Source organism: Cavia porcellus, unplaced genomic scaffold, assembly GCF_034190915.1.
Source record: "Cavia porcellus strain 051 isolate PalLab524CR breed Dunkin Hartley unplaced genomic scaffold, mCavPor4.1 scaffold_42, whole genome shotgun sequence".
NCBI classification, from domain to species: Eukaryota; Metazoa; Chordata; class Mammalia; order Rodentia; family Caviidae; genus Cavia; species Cavia porcellus.
In genome coordinates, this window is record NW_026947525.1 from 2,682,720 (window position 1) to 2,700,369 (window position 17,650).

The following is a 17,650-nucleotide window of genomic DNA, read 5'->3' on the forward strand; positions in this document are numbered from 1 at the left end:
AACACCTCCGTGGTGCCTGGTTCGTAACCTTGGTGCTTTGGGCCTCTAAAAGGCTACAACAACCAAAAAGCTGATCTTTTATTTATGCTTTTGTCAAAATGGTGACAAGTTGGCAAAAACCCTTCATCTTTAGGCCTTCTTCACTTTAAGGACGTGGTTTTCTCTCACTCTGTCTTCTGTGATGGCCCAAGTACTCCTGGCTCGCTCTGCTCCACCAGGATCTCTCCCTTCCCCTCACTTGTGATGCGGCTTCTGTCTTTACAGCTTCTCCCCATATCTCTCATACCAAATCCTGCTGCTTTCTCAGCCAAAGCTTTCTGTGGCATCCTCTCCTCCTCCATCACTCCCAAGAGTCTCCAATCCTCCCCCTAGGGTCTCCAGTCTTTCCCCTAGGGTCTCTAATCCTTCCCCTAGCATTTCTCACAAGGCTCTGACTTCTCAATCCCCCTGCTCTTGCTGTCAGTCCTGTCTGAGGGTTCTTTTTCTTCTTCGCCTGCATCGCCATTTTCTTTGCCTGCCCACCATACTCGGTCTCAGGGATTGCAGCCTTCTGGAAGGCCACATGGTTGCCAGAAGCCATGTTGATTACGCACATGCATCTGCTGGGCTCATTTCTACTGCTGCTTTGGGAACAGGCTGGACCTAAAAGATTAACTAATATTTGTGTTCCTTCTTTTTAACTTTCTGAGCTACCTCAGGTTAACCATTAATTAGGTTCCTTTTCAGTGATTCTTATTTCACGAGATCTCTATTAATTGATCTATAAGAAGGTTCACTCTATTATAGTTCAAGGTGGCCAAATATATTTGAGGGCATTCTAATTTTATAAGATGATTGTCAGTTCATATATATCTGTTGTCCATTTGTCCAATTGTCTGCTCTGTTAGCAGCTTTTTCTTTTTATTTGAGCTCGACAACTTTTTCCTCGGCATTTATATTTTCATATTATGTAATAAAGGTTTATTTGGGTAACAGATTTAAAAGACATGGTTCCACCTAAGTTGCCAGCTGGTCAAAATGATGCTAAAATGGTTAAACAAAATCCATTGGGGTGAGGCAAAATTAGACAGCACTTCAAGTGATAGACAAGAATGTGGCACCTGGTAACTTTTTTAAAAATTTATTTTAATTTTAAAGAGATTAAAATAAAAGAGCACTTAACAAATGTGATTGGAGCACAACAGTTTAAGCAACACAGTATTTCACACAATACAACCTGACATACCAGTGGCTACCTTAGTGTCTCTTTCCTTGAAGTAGTTGAGTATATTTTCATACACAATAGTATCAAACATAACAAAATATTATAAAATCATTAAAGAGCATGAAATTATTACAGATAATTCAGAACCAAATAACACAAAATGAACAATGGTTACTATATTATCTCATTGTCCATAAAATATTTGTTTATACTACCACACAAAATACAATCCAATTAGATACAACAAGATAGAACCAAGGAAAGAAAAGACTAAAAGCATGTTAGCACTTCAAAACAAGATGATATTAAATCAGCACTAGCTATTATAATGTCTTGTTTTCTTCAAAATAGCTGTTCAAATAATCATAGATAATACAGTAACCATTGTTCATTTTGTGTTATTTAGTTCTGAATAAAATCAAACAACCCAGGATGAAACCATTCTGAGTAATGAATGGGAATATTATAAGGTTCCAAAGCAATGTAATGGGGAAGCAGGATTACCACGAACTCTTATGTACTCTTAGCATTTCTCACACTAGGAACACTATATGGTATTTACACATAAACAATCAGGTAACTGTAACCAGGTCAGGTTCACTGATAGGAGGTCCAAATATACCCTATAGCCCTATGGGAGAAAGCTCAAGTAAAGTTCGTATTACTAAGACAATTCATTTTGCTGATCTGATGGTATATTCATGCCTTCAAATATAAAATTGTGATTGTTCATGATGACAAATATTTTCTTTCATATTTGATGTCTTATGCCTTTTTCTTGTGTTCCAGCCTGGTGATTTAGATCAGAACAATACAAGGTCACCAGTCAAATAATAATTTTTAACACAAATTTATGTAATGTAATAGTGAGCAGTCCAAAATATGTCACACATTTCTTCAGTGCTCAAATGTTAAAACACCCATGGTTAATAGAAAATAACAGTTCCATTTAGTGTTCTGTATTAAGTTTACTGCTTGTCCTGCACTGTATGGTATTAATCTTCTGGATGTTTAACAGCTACAGTTAAGAAATAAATATAAATTCCCTTTGGATTCCTTGTGCTAGGACCCACCAGATATTTTCTAGAAAAAAAAAAAGGTTCTATGATGCAGGGGCAACAGAACAATGAGACCATGAGTGGGGCTGAGACTGGGGCAGCAGCCAGGTCAGAGCCAGTCCAAGCCTGTCTGTCAGCACTGGCTCAGCCCTTAGGATAGGGATGCATTTGCTTGGTGTTTTGTCTTGAGGCCTGACCCAAAACAGGAGGTAACCATCTCCTCCATGGTTGCAAGGTATCTGGGCTTTTGCACTGGCCATTTCTAAGACCTACTCCTGTCTCACTGCCTATATATTTCTATCTAACTCAACTGCCTGTAACAACAGGGCTGGGACCTCAAAGGAGCAAGAGGATAAATTCAGATTGCTTATAGCCTTGGAAGAGACAATCACCTCCTGCTCTGGCCCAAATCTCAAGACAAAAGCCAACAGAAATACAACCAAGTGCTAAGGACCAATCGTCCAAATAGTTCTGTATCACCCTGAAGAAGTCAAGAGTCATCATCCCAGTCCCCTACATGAAGAGTCCCTGCTGTTAAGCAAGCCCACTTATTATGGGACATGCTCCCCCATTTGTTCCTAATTGAATGAATTTTACCTGAGCAGTTGACCCTATTAGTTGAACACAGCTCTATCCTGCCTTATGTTCATCTTGCAAATTCCATTCTTCTCCTCTTTTGACCCATCTAACCTCCGTTATTTCTCTCTAAATAAAGAGTCTTTGGCAACCTACTCAGGACCCCTTCTGTCTCTCAGACAGAAGCTTTCTTTCTCTCAATAAATATAATCCATTCTTATACTCCATCATTCCTGAACTTTATTCTTCTATTTTAGAGAACACAAGGTCATACCAGACATATAGTAGGTCAGGAGTTTCATTCTCCTCTGTCATTAACATGAGCCAAATTAACATAAAAATCTTTATGATCTGTCTGAATGCTTTTCACTTTTCTTGCAGTTTTAATTGATCAATACAACTCACAGTGGTTGTATTCCTGGCAATGTATAAAGTTGTATACATCAGTCATTATAAGTGTAAAATAATTGGTTTGAGTGTATAATTTAGCAAGAACTAGATATTGCCACAAAGTAGGTTACCTCACATAAAAGTGAAGGTTCACCTAAAATTGTTCAGAACAATTTCTACATTACTGGCTGCTTCAACAATTTTAAGACACATAAACTGTGTATTTTTTTCCTTTTTCTAGAAGGCTTCTATTATGTTATTGAAAGAAGTCTGTATGCCTGTAGGACTCTGTTTATATTTTGATGCTTTTTCTGCATTGAAGTTTATATGAAGATTTATTTTTACCTTTGGATAAAACTCACTGCATTGACACTGATGGAGTGAATCAACAGTCCCCTACATTCATTTCAATTAGATATTCTTGGCATTGATCATATGAATTACTGAGGAGTAAATTAGCTACAAACATAGACAAGAATCGGTATTGTTAGCATTTTCTGGTGCAATAGAGAAGCAGAATATTAGAAAAAGTAAGAGTGGCTTTTCTATTTAAGGAATGTGAGGAGGAGCCCCCAAAACCAAGTTCTTTTTTGACTGACTATGGGGTTAGGGGTATATGTGATTTTTACCTGGATGTGGAGATTGGAACAGACATTTCTCCCACTCCCTGCAGCCCCACATGTGCGGAGTTGATTGGAATTTTCTTCAGGCCCCTGGGAAAGGAATGAGGAAGTTGTAATCAGGGAAAAAGAGGAAGTGGCCATATGGTTAGCATCCCTGATTGGGCCTTCCACCATGTTGAACTACCACCAGGAGGTCCTGTAACTCATTCTAGGGCAAAATTCTTTCAAGTACATCCCTCAGTTTGAATGACAAAACAAAAATAAAGAAGTTTTGCTATGTGTCTTCCTCCAAGGCTGGTGGTAAATCATTCACAAGAAATATTTTGAGTCATATCCTTAATAAATTGTAGATACCATAACCAAAATTACAGATCAGTTCACTTTCAGAAAACAGAAGCAGCACTTAAATGCAGGCATAAAGGCCTTCAATGAGAGTATCCCTGAAGAGGTGAGATCAACATTACAGAACACAAACTACTACTCATTTATCTGAGTTCACTAAAGAGAAAAATTTATAATGGTGTTGCTACAGAGGAAAGAAACTCCTGATCTACTATGTCCAGTGTGAGTTTGTCCTCTCTAAAATTAAAGCATAAATTTTAGGAACAACAGAATTTAAGAGTAGAATATATTTATTGGGAGAAAGAAAGCTGTCTGAGAGAGAGAAGGGGTCCTGAGCGGGTTGCCAAAGACTGTCTTTTCTAGGGACTTTTATAGAGTAAAATCATTTGGTGAGATGAATTTAACATGGGAATACTCAGAACTCACAAGACAGATGAGCATAAGAAGTTTGTGTTGTTAAATTCGATCTCTGGTACCTATAAAAAGTAAAAAGACCAAAAAAAAAAAAATAGAAAGAAATATGGGAGCCAATAAGATTAATAGTTCAGGTAATTTGATTAAATTGGGATCAAATGGGGAAGGGAGTCACATAGAAAGCAGACATTCTTATGCAGTAGTGACCCTTCACTTATTGGGTTCAGAAGGTGACTCATGACTTCACCAGGATGATAGGAATTATTTAGAATATCAGGCTTTAGGATAGGGATACATTTATTTGAATGGTGACTGCTGACTTCCTCAGAGTGCTAGGGAAGTATTTCAAATCAATCTTTACAATATGAATACATTTGCTCAAACTTTTTCCTGAAGTCTGACCCCTAGCAGGAAGTGTCAATCTTCCCCATAGTTGCAAGGTATCTGGACTTCTGCATGGGCTCCTTGGAGGACCAAGCCCTGTCTCACTGCCAACATTATTTGACTAACTCAGCTCAGTATTGTTCAGAAAATTGAATACAGATGTCTTGTGCTCTGAATGATGATCTGGGGATGACAGTGTGCAATGTATTTACAATTGTTGTCCCTGATTGACATGATTTGAAATTTAGTTTTACTTTTTCTTTTTATCCTTGAAATCAAATCGATTTGGAAATAAAAAGTCTGAGGTAAATCTCTTTGGTACAAGCACTCCTCTGTGGATATCAGCACTGTAGAAGACAGCCAGCTCTAGAAGTCTGCACTACAGTCTATCATTTGGGATCCTCTCTTGCAGGGAGGGGTTCCTTCCCTTCTTATTCTTGACTCACAAGGAGGGCAATAGAGCAAGACTCAATCATTGATGAAGAAGTGGGCTATATGAACTGTCCAACCAGGTGGGCCATGGCAGGCAGTCACCAAGGTCTTTCCTGTATCACGGCATTATTGACCTGTTGTGAACACAGTACTGGAGCAGAATGTTTGCTGGATCTCATTTAGTGGTTTCAATGTCATGTAGCCTGATTAGGAAAGAACCTGGGATATCTTCAAGCCACAGAATGCTGAGGTTGTGGATGGGAGCCCAGAAATAGGGTGCAAAAGGGCTAAACCAGTTACAAGTGGTTAGAAGCAGTGCCGGTGTCCCGATCCTCAGGTATTTAGTTAGCTTCCGCTCCTGAGGTCCTCCAGCATTGGCTGTGGGTCATCCATTGTGCATTTTGCCTCTTTCTGGTGGAAAGAGTGACTCTATCTTCTCTTTGACAGCAGGAGATTCCAGTATCATCTTTGAAATTCTCTGCTGCCTTGGCACCTCCACAAGCTCAGTGAGGGAAGGAGCTTGGGGACACCCCAACACTGATGCATTTGTAGCTGCTACAAAAGTACTGAGGAAGGTCTCTGCCCTCATTGCTGTGAGAAGCAGACCTGGAGGGTCTGATGTTTATAAATGTCTGTGATACAGGGCCTCATGGACAAAAATGCTCTCCTTAAACTTGTGCTTTTTTGTACTTAGAGTGATCTCCTAAATTTTTAGTATGTTCTTGTGTTTCCATCCTCATCACAGGTGTTAGCAAAGGTACTGAGTATTCAAAGATGTGTAGTGATGTGCCTCAGTGGAGGAAGGCTTCCCAAACACCCGGTAAACTCCTGTATATCATACAGGACAATGCAAAAGAATTTTAAAAATAATTATTTAGGTGCCACCTCTGCTCACAGACTTTGTGAGAACAGCCATGGATTTTTGAATTCTGAGAAAAATGAAGCAGATATGAAAATGTTATCAAGGGCAGGGTAACATATGCTTGCTAAGGACAAATTCCAGAATCACCTGCCTGTTAAACCCTCATTGGAAAATGCTAAAACTTATGCATTTGCATGGACACATGCACATGATATCCTTCTGGATGGAAATGAATATGGGTGTCATCTCTGAATTAACACCTGATTTAAATGCTTGGCTGATAATACACATTGTTTATATATAGAAATTCTCTGCAATGGACTTTACTAAGTGGTATAAAATAGAATCCCTAAATAGAAGTTGTGCTGCAAGTATATGCATAGTTAGGCATGAAGGGTTTTTTGTGTAGTGTGGATCAGAGCAGCATGGAAAGGATGTGCAAGTGATTGGCATGATACAGAGAGTCAATAGCAGGATTTACAACTGAGAGGATCTTTACTGAAAGTCAAGTAGTTCTTAGAGTAAGCATGAAGTTAAAGCTGGCTTCTTATTTCTTACTTGAGATGAATAACCCCAGCTCTGTCAATAATCAGTATTCTACATACTTGTTAACACATGAATTCTGTGTTCCATAATTGAGATCTAATTTTGATTTTTTTTTGTCTTTTTCCTTTTTATCGGTACCAGGGATCGAACTCATGACTGTCTGCTTGCAAGGGAGGTGCTTATGCTGCTGAGCTAAATCTCCAGTCCTAATTTTGATTTTCTCTAATTATGTGCCAGTGTCATGAAGTAGGAATTTGAATCTTTTATTTTTTTGTACCAGGGATCAAACTCATTAACTCATGCTTACCAAGCAGGTGTTTATGCCACTGAGATAAATACGCAAACATGAATGTGTTTTCTGTATATTCTGGAAAGAATCAACATTCTTCCTCAGAACATGTTGAAAGTACTTGGAATGTTATTATATTGTATGGATATAATTTTTAAAGCAAACCAATGGTGCTTTATGCAGTCAATTTCCAAGTTTCATTTTTTTGTGGGGTTTTGCAGTCAGGGTCTTTCTCTCTATTTCAGACAGCTCTGTAAATCCAACTCAAGACAGTTCTCTTGCATCAGCCTCCCAAGATATATTTCTTATTTCTGAGTGAAAGGTGATCACTTTGTGACATTGAGCTACAATTTGCAATGTGTGCCTTGTTTCAATGTTTATACATTGTTTACATACAGAGTTTTCCATTATCATTTGAGTTATTATTAATGTACCATATTTGATGTTATTTATGTTTTGTTGTATGAAACTAAATTCAAATTTCAAAATGCTGCTTAAGTATATTAAGACAAAGGACTTAGTGACCTATATGAGATTTGAAGAGATATCATCTGTAGTTTATCAAAGTGATTCATGTGATATTTGTCTACCCCTTTGCTTTGTGGATGCTGGTCCTGCAGGCTCCCACTGTGAGCTCTGCTTTAGAGACAGTGAGCAGGGATTCTTGCAGTGACTCAGCACAAAAATCAGTGCTCCTATTTGGCTGTGAGTTGCAATCCAGCATCCAAAGTGCTTTTTCAAAAATTTGTCTATACATAAAATTACCAAGGCATGGTATTACCCTTTGTAGAATTCAGTCTCCATTCAGCTGTCATGTTTGGTTTTACTTTGTTTAGTTTAGTTTTGTTTTATTGAGACAGGCTTTCACTATGTACATCAACTGGATTTGAAACCTGTATGGTGCCTACAATTTCTTTGACTTCACAACACCCTACTCTCTCAGCCTCTTGAGTGTTGGGATAATAGATATGCACCAACTCTGCTTTTGATTCAGATTTTTATGAGAGAATTTAAGATATCCCAGGCCTTAAGTCTCAACCTTCCTTTGAGAAATATATGTATGAATCTTTAGGATCATACTTTTATCACTGGGCCACTCAGGAGTATCTCCTAACATCCCTTGGAAAGCACATTTGTTTATGCACTGACTATGCTGAGCGTCACTGGGGCAGTTGTCATTTGAACCAGTTGATTCTTATATTGAATACATTACAGTAGTCACTTTTATATTTCTTGTTATTTGATAAAAACTAACAAAAAGTATACAATTATTGATTATCTTTTATTTAAATAATTACACTGGTAAGGACTTACGTATAAAGCCCTAGGCTAAGTGTGATTCCTTTAGTCCCAGCATCAGTAGAGGATGAGATCAGATGATCATGGCTTTTGAAGCTGACTTTTGGAGGCAATTTTGCTACATGATCTAGCAGAATGTGTGGCAGTTGTTTTTATACCTGCATTTGAAGTTTAAGGAGACAAGTAAGTTTAGGTCAAGAATATAAATGTAGGATGGGATAACTGAAGCAAACTGCAAATCAAGATTCTTTGGCTCAGGAAATGTGCTTTCCATGGTAATTTGTGCAGCAGTCTTAAATATACCAGTATTAGAGTAAAACATAGTGAAACATGAATGAGCCAAGCATTCTATGTTCTGAATGTAGAGGCATTAACAAAACTTTTTTACTCAATGCTATTGCTGGTGCTTTTTATAGAAAATAAGATAGGGTAACAAAACAAGCAAAAAGAATTATATAAAATTTTAATACTCATGCACAAATGAAGAAGCCAAAAAACAAAACAAAACAAAACCCCAATCAAATTTAAAAAGGATGAAGAAATAATCTACAGGATAGTAGAAGATTGCATGTTACTCCCTGACAGCTAACATGTAAATCCCATAGAAATGTGAAATGAATGCACACTTTTCAGAACAGGTACAAATTGTCAAGAAATACCTGAAGAACTATTGAGCATTTATGCACAATAGAGAAATGCAAATCAGTACACCATCTCATTGCAGAGAAAAATCACCACAAAATCAAAAGAACACTAATGAGACAGCAGGAGAAAAGAAACTGTATAACTTTGTTGGTGGAAATGTAGGCAAGTACTTCAACCACTACTGAAGTCAGTGTTCAAAGTATTCAAATGATTAAACATAGTGAGTCCACTAAGTGCAGTGCTTCCTTTAGTGCGTCTCATACTCAAAGATCTAAGGACCCATTGCAGTGATTCATGCATATTCCTGTTTACTGCGGCAATAGTCACTTTTCTGTGGAGAGCAGTGGCAAGCACTGCTCCATCACCACCAAATGCCAATGATGAACAACAAATACTCATCAGTGTACTCTGCTTAGTAAATGATATGATATTTTACTATGAAATGGGCTCTAAGTTAGGTTTTCATAGTGCAATAAGCATGATATAAGCATGATAGTCATGCTAATGTAACAAGGTGCTTACTATTACACTATGTTTATTAGATTTGAACTGTTTTTCTTTTGGAGGTAACATCTTCCTATGAAGTTTAGGTTGGCTTTGAGATCACTTTATAACCCAGAGTGGTCTCAAACAATTCACCTGCCTCAGCCTCTCAAGTACTTGGCTTACACACACATGCCATCAGGCCCAGTTTAGATTTGGAATGTTAAATGCATATTCAGTGTTTTTTTATTTCAACTGTTTTGGTTGTTACATTATTTCCACATTTTACCTCCAGCATCTATAACCACTGCAACCTTATTGAGGTGGCGATGTGCATACCACCAGCCTCATGGCATGCTCTCCTGGGTTCAGTGCTGTCAGTGTACTGCAGTGAGACTTATGTGTAAAAATGTATATAACTGTTTGTTCTTTTACTTTCCTTCAAAAAGATTTTAAAATTGCCTTATACAATCAATTACCTTGTCGACAGTTTGATGCAAATGCCCACAGTTAAGCAGTGTAGCACACACACACAGGAAAGAGACCACATAGTTCTCATGAGAGGTTTGTCAAGGCACATGAGAAGACAACTCTCTGGAAGTATGTGTTTCTGATTATTACATTTGAGTGTTTCTCAGGTTTTCTCACAGTTGTTTATGTGAGGTAGACCAGATGACTACTTTAAGACATGGAGTTATACAGTGTCCTTTTTTTTTGTACAGAGGATCAAACTCATGACCTTGAGCTTGCTAAGCAGATGCTTATGCCACTGAGATCAATCCTCAGCACCCATAAAGTCTGTTTTGGAATTTAAGTATCTAAAGAAATGATTTGGTGGTGTGGCCCACTTAGTAATGTCAACTTGTGAACTGTGGCACCATGGTTTTGGGCATTGAGCATCCATTGAAGGGTTGTTGCAAACACCATCAAAGGAGAAATGGAGGGGAATGTGCTGGGCTGTTGATTCTCATGGAGAAGCTGGTATCACAGTTTTCCAGATATGAACACAGACATCATCAGAGGAGGAGGAGGACCTCAGGACATCATTAGTACTGTGCATGGCTACTGTTTTCTTTTGCAGATCTCTGGCCTCAACTTGAGCTTTTTGTCTTGGCTCCAGTATGATCACTCAGCCTGATGGCACACATGCTGCACCCAAGTGCACAGACTTTGTAGCTTCCAACACTGAACTTTGACTCTTCCTAGTACACAACCTTGATAGAGACTTGCATGAGACACTGACAGTGCCTCTAGGTCTCCAGGTAAACTTGTGGTGGTCCTTGCCATGGGCTCTCGGTGTTCAGCAGAACGTAAGAAGTGTATTGTCATAGGATTCAGATTCTCAGCTGGATTTTTTAGGTGTCTAGTATGTGGACAGGTCTACACCTCTCTAAATCTGACTTTTTGGGAGTAAACATTTTAATATAATCTTATCAACTATAAGTTGCATATTAAATCTCTTTCCTTACAAACCCTGGCTACAACAGATGGGAAGGGTAAGAGGCGACATTTTGCAGACATGACAAAGTTCTTTACTTAGCTAATGTCCCATGCCACATTTCTCATGTGGAGAAGCGCAGCTATACCAATAGCTTGGTTTTGAAGACTGTTGTAGAGTCTCTAAGGATATTAAACCATTACATTCTGTGTTGCACGATCAAGAAGCACATGGGTTAGGAACGTACATGGTGCTTTCTGTCACCTGAACCTAGCCTTTGTAGCCTATACTATCTGGCCTCAGTGAACCTGAATTGCCAAAAAAGGATGCACTCACAGATGCAGTCATTTTATATTTACAATTAATTTGCAAGTCTATTGACATGTTATATCCTGCTGTTGCATCTTTAACTTTCATGACAAAGAACATCTAAAGAAATTTATGAACACCAAGCCAATCCTGCAAAGAATACTGAAAGACAGTTTAGATACCCATAGAATAAAACTACTAAGCAAGTCAGAGAATTTACCAGTATGGAAAGATAACATGTCAACAGTAAACCAATATATAACAGTTGTAAACACTAATGTGAGTGGGCTCAATTCACCAATTAAAAGAAACAGACTGGTAGAATGGATCAAGAAACAATGGCCAATCACATGCAGTCTATAAGAAACCCATCTAACCCAAAATGAAACTCACAGACATAAAATCAAAGGATGGAAAACAATGCATCATGCAACTGAAAGTGAAAAAAAAAAAAAAAAAACAAGGGTACCTATTTTGTTTGCAGACAATGTCAACTTCAAACCAGGAATGATTCTAAGACATAAAGAAGTCATTACATAGTGGTTAAGGGGAAAATTCAAGAGGAAGAGATAACTATTTTAAATATATATGCACCAAATTCCAGAACACAAAGTTATCGAAAGCAAGTATATATAGAAATGAAAAATCAAATAAGCAATAACACAATTCTAACAGGAGAACTTAACACACCATGGACACCAAGAGACACATCAACCAGACATAAGTCAGCAAAGAAATAACAGAACTGAATCACACCTGTAAACTAATGGACCTGATGGACATATACAGAGTGTTCCTCACAACATCAGAATACATATTCTTCTCAGCATTACATGGGATACTCTCTAACATAGATCAAATACTAGGCCACAGAACATTTTTAAATAAATGCAAAAAGTTGAAATTACCTCATGCATATTATAAGGTCATAGTGGCATAAATCTAGTAACTAATGATAGAAGAAACTGCAAAAATTACACAAACACATGGAAATTGAATAACACACTCTTGAGCAATCCATGGGTCACAGGGGAAATTAAAGCACAAACTAAACAATACCTAAAAGCAAACAAAAATACAGATACAACTTACTGGAATGTGTGGGATGCAATAAAGCAGTCCTTAGAGGAAAATTTATTGCACTGACTTCCCACAACCTAGTGAATACAAATAAACAACCTGATGGTACACCTCAAATATCTAGAAAGACAAGAGCAAGTGAAGCCCAAAGTCGAAAGAAGTGAGGAAATTATAAAAATCAGAGCAGAAATTGATGCTATAGAGACTAAGACCACAATCCAAAGAATCAATGAATGAAACAGTTGGTTCTGTGAAAGAATAAATAAATTTGATAAGCACCTCACCTACCCTATTTAAAAAAGGGAAGAAAAAGTTCAAATTCATGAAAGAAGGAATGCAAATGAGAAAATCACAAAGGACTCTTGGGAAATACAGAAGATCATCAACACCTATTTTAAAATTGTCTACTCTCATTGGTTTAATAACACAGAAGCAATGGACAGATTCCTAGAAACATATAAAGTACCAAAGCTTGATCAAGAAGATGTAAAACTACTGAATAACTCAATCTCTATTAATGAAATTGAAAATATAATAATTCTCCTTATGTACAAAGAAGAGCCCAGGCCCAGATGCATTCACCGTGGAATTCTACATGAAATACGAAGAAATTTAATGCCAGCATCCCTCAAACACTTCAATTAAATCAAAAGGAAAGCAATTCTTCCTTAATCATTCCTGGAAGCAAATGTTATTCTAGTTGCAAAACCTGAGAAAGACCCAACTAAAAAACAGAACTACAGGCCAATCTCCCTAATGAACACAGATGCAAAAATCCTCAAAAAAATATTGGCAAACAGGATGCAGCAAATCACCAAGATGATGCACCACAACCAAGTGCAATTCATCCCAGGCATGCAGGGATGTTTCACCATATGTAAATCAATCAATGTAATCTACCATATCAATAAAAGCAAAGGTAAGAATCACATGGGCATTTCTGTTGATGCGGAAGAAGCTTTTCATAACGTGCAACTTCCATTCATGAAAAGAACCTTACAGAAAATTGGAATAGATGATCTTTACCTCAATATGATAAAGGTCATGTATGACAAACCAACAGCCAGCATCATATTAAATGGTCAAAAGCTGAAGGCCTTTACCTTAAAATAAGGCACAGGACAAAGATGCCCCTCATTACTGATCCTATTCAAAATAGTACTGGAAACACTAGCCAGAGCAATGAGATAATAGACAGAAATTAAAGGGGTAAAGACAGGAAAAAGAGGAAGTTAAATTACTATTATTTGCAGATAACGTGATACTCTACCTAGAAGACCCACAAAATTCTATTGGAAGTCTCCTAGATACAATAAATTGAGCAAAGTAGCTGGATACAAACTCAATACTCAAAAATCAACAGCATTCCTATACACTAACAACAAAATTATTGAGAGAGAAATAGGAGAAGCCATACCCTTCACACTACCAACCCCAAAAATGAAATACTTTGGAATTAATCTCATGAAAGATTAAAAAAATCTACATAAGGAAAATTAATATTCTGAAAAGAGAATCTCAGAAAATGGAAAGACATCACTTGTTCATGCATAGTAAGACTATGTATTGTGAAAATGGCCTTTCTCTCAAAACTGTTATACAGATTCACTGTAATCCCAATGAACATGGCATCAACATACCTCATAGATCTAGAGAAATCACTCATAAAATTATTCTGGAACCAGAAGAGACCTAGAATAGCAAAGACAATTCTAAGCAGCAAAGGAAAGGCAAGAGGCATCACAAGCTCTGAGTCTAACTTATACTGCTAAGCAATTATAATAAAATCAACATGGTATTGGAATAAAAACATATCTGAAGATCAATGGAATAAATTAAAAGATATGGCCACAACTACAAACAAACTCAACCATCTTATTTTTGATAAAGGGGCCAAACATGTTCACTGGAAGAACTAGTCTCTTTAATGAATTGTGCTTGAAAAACTGGCTCACCATAGGCCAAAAACTAAAAATAGGCCCATGCCTATCACCATGTATTAAACTAAAATGTATGTGGATCAAAGATATGAATATTATAACAGAAACACTAAATCTGTTGGAAGACAAACAGGGTACAATTGTTGAAGACATAGGAGTACGTAGAGAATTCATGAACAGGAATCAAACCACATGGGAAATATTTCCCAGAATCAACAACTGGGATCACATATTATTAAAATGTTTGTGCATGTCAAAAGAAATCTCCAGCATAGTGAAAAAAACAAACCACAAACTGGGAAAAAATCTTAGTGAACCATCCCTCAGACAAAGGGTTTCTGTCTAAAACATATAAAGAATTTTAAAAAATCAGACTCCCAAAATTCAAATAGCTAATCCAAAAATAGCATTTGAGATGAATACACAATTCTCAGATGAAGAAATACAAATGGCAAATAAATACATGAAAAAATGTTCATCATGATTACTCTTTAGAGAAATGCAAATTAAAGCCACACTGAGATTCCATCTCACTCCAGAAAGAATGGCCAGGATCAAGAAAGCTACCAACGACTTATGCTGGAGAGGCTGTGGAGGAAATGGAACTCTCCTGCACTGTTCGTTGGAGTTTAGACTGGTGAAACCATTACGGGATCAGTATGCAGATTTCTCAAAAAACTGGGATAGGAAGTCCTACTTGATCCAGCTATTCCACTTCTAGGCATATTCACAGAAGAACTGAAAGCATCATACCTCAGTGATAAAAGTACACCCATTTTTATAGCAGCTCAAATTTTATAGCAGTCAGATCTTGGAAACAGCCTATCAGTCTGTATACTGAGGAATGGATAAAAATCTGTGATATTTTAATTCAATGGAGTACTACTCAGCTATAAAGAAGGATCACATTGAGATATTTATAAATAAATGGATGCAACTTGAGACCTTACTCATATGAGAAATAAATCAAACTCACACATATAAATACTGTATACTCTCCCTAGTGTAAGAACTGGCAAGAGTACATAAGAGTTTATGGTAATCATGAATCCCCATTACATTGCTTGGAGACTTACAATGTTCCCATTCATTAGTTGTAATAATTTTATCCTTGGTTGTTTGATCTTATTATTTGTGATGGTATGAACAGCTATATTTAAGAAAACAAGACATTACCATAGCCACTGCTAATGTAATATCATCTTGCTTTGAAGTGCTGCCATGCTTCTGTTCTTCTGTTTCCATTGGTTACATCATGTTTTATCTAATTGGATTTTATTATGTGTGAGAGTATAAACAAATCTTTTATGAATAATTGACCAGCAAAGCCCCCCAATGAGACAGGCGATGCTTCAGGTGGGTAACAGGAACTGCCAACTTTATTGTTGCGGGTTCTGCCTTATATATCTGACTGTAGCCAATCAGGCTGCCACGAGGGCTGCCACGAGGAGGAAGGGCTGGAATGAGACGTGGGCTCTGGCTAATATACTCAGCTGTGGTGAATATGAAGTGAGTACGGGGTGGCTAATTTGGAGAGGGACGTAGCGCATTGCAGAAGCTGGCGTGGTCCTTAGTCCCAGGTGGGGTATGGTATGCTGAGCACCTGCGCCCAACAAATAATGAGATAATATGATAACAATTTTCCATTTGGTGTTGTTTGGTTTTGAATGTCCTATAATAATTTCATTCTCTTTAATGGTTTTATACTATTTTCTTATGTTTGATACTATTGTATATGAAGGTATACTCAACTATTTCAAGGAAAGAGGAATTATGGTAGCTACTGATATATGGGGTTGTCTTATGAAATACTGTGTTGCTTAAATTGTTCTGTTCGGAAAAAATATAATTTTCAAGTCTCCCACATCTTTTACTGATTTTGCTGATGTGAAAAAAATGCAGGATGCACAATCTGAGCTCCCAATAATCAATTATTACAGCTCTATAGACATATATGAACTCATGGAAATTTAACTATAGGCTCCCCCTGTTCCATCTAGAATTGGCCTTGAACCTAAGTGGTTCTGCAACATGTTACTAGAGTTTTACAAGCACAGAGCTTCTCTTCTCCTTTTTAGTTTACATTTAAACAGTGTGTAACAATGCCATGTCTCCATGGACGGGAGATCCACATGTCTTTGTTTCAAAGTACTGCTTCTGCAATCAATGCTATTTTTACATTGTCTGGGTAAGCTATTTGTGTTATTCAAGCAACTCTAGGTAAAATGCAATTTTACTCTTCATTTGCACTCGTGAGTTTCACACTGCTTTTTCTCATTTTCTTACAGCATCTTGCACTTTTAATTTTTCCTTATTATCACCACTGTGACTTTCATACTCACTTGGTCTAAAAATATTATGCACGCTGAGAAATAGTATTGATCAAAAAAAAGTGTTACTCTGTCCTCAGCATCTGATAGCTCAGACTGACAAATTCTCTTCTGTGGAGCATGGTGACTAAACATAAATGTGATGAGATAGGGCAAATGTCTATCAGCATTAAGTAAAACTGAAAGGCCACATCCGTGAGTGAGAGAAAGTGGCAGTGATGAATGAGACCGGAGTGATGTGCACTGGTGATTGATGCAAATATATGGGAAAATGTTGGAGCCATTGAAGCTGAATACACATGCAAGCCTGTGGCGTGGCCTGGGCATGACTGAACTGAGAATGAGGAGACATTACAGGGGGAAAGATAGGGCAAGATAGTTTACATAAATTAGCATCATTTGTTGCTCTGAGGGATCCTTGAACCCTTTCAAGATTCTGCTCAGGTTTCCTCCATTGTCCACTAAACTCCTTTCTGGTTCTGATTAAATACTTGCTACCCAGCATCATTCAGCCAGGTGGCTAGCAGACTTATGAGCTCTGCCAATAATTTTATTTCTCCTGCAGCCCTAAAGATTGTGTCACTTGTTTCATTGTTTTGGGCCTTTCCCATGAACCTGTTTGAGGGGCTGTGGATCCAGGAATGGACTCCAAAATCTTGGTGCCTGAATGTGACTCTACAATGGAGATGTCTGATGTAGAGTGTAACTTACTTTTGCTGAATTCCTGGAGTGGAAACAACCCCCAGAGCATGTCTATTTCACTTTCTTTGGAAAATCCTTTCATTTTCTTTGAAAAAAATCCCTTCATCCATTAAATCATGGAGAATTCTGTGTCTAAAGTGCAACAGAAACATAATGCAGAACTGTACTTCCTTAGGAAGGCAGGCCATGTGACTTTCAAGGATAGTTTGGTGCACCTCTTGTGGGAAATTCATGATCATTCTGCTTGTTATTCTGAGGTTGGTGTGGTCATTGTGTCAGATCAGGAAACACATATGTAAACTGC

The 17,650-nt window shown here is 37.6% G+C and overlaps 1 long non-coding RNA gene across 1 annotated transcript; it reads right to left on the minus strand.

The window, feature by feature from the left end:
* Positions 1-1,055: 1,055 nt before the first annotated feature.
* On the minus strand, positions 1,056-15,633 carry LOC134474909 (uncharacterized). Its single transcript, XR_010045829.1, has 4 exons — positions 15,491-15,633; positions 14,015-14,066; positions 3,858-3,941; positions 1,056-1,994 (listed from the first exon to the last, which is right to left on the minus strand). It is a non-coding gene; the product is annotated as an uncharacterized LOC134474909 (long non-coding RNA).
* Between the last annotated feature and the right edge of the window lie 2,017 nt (positions 15,634-17,650).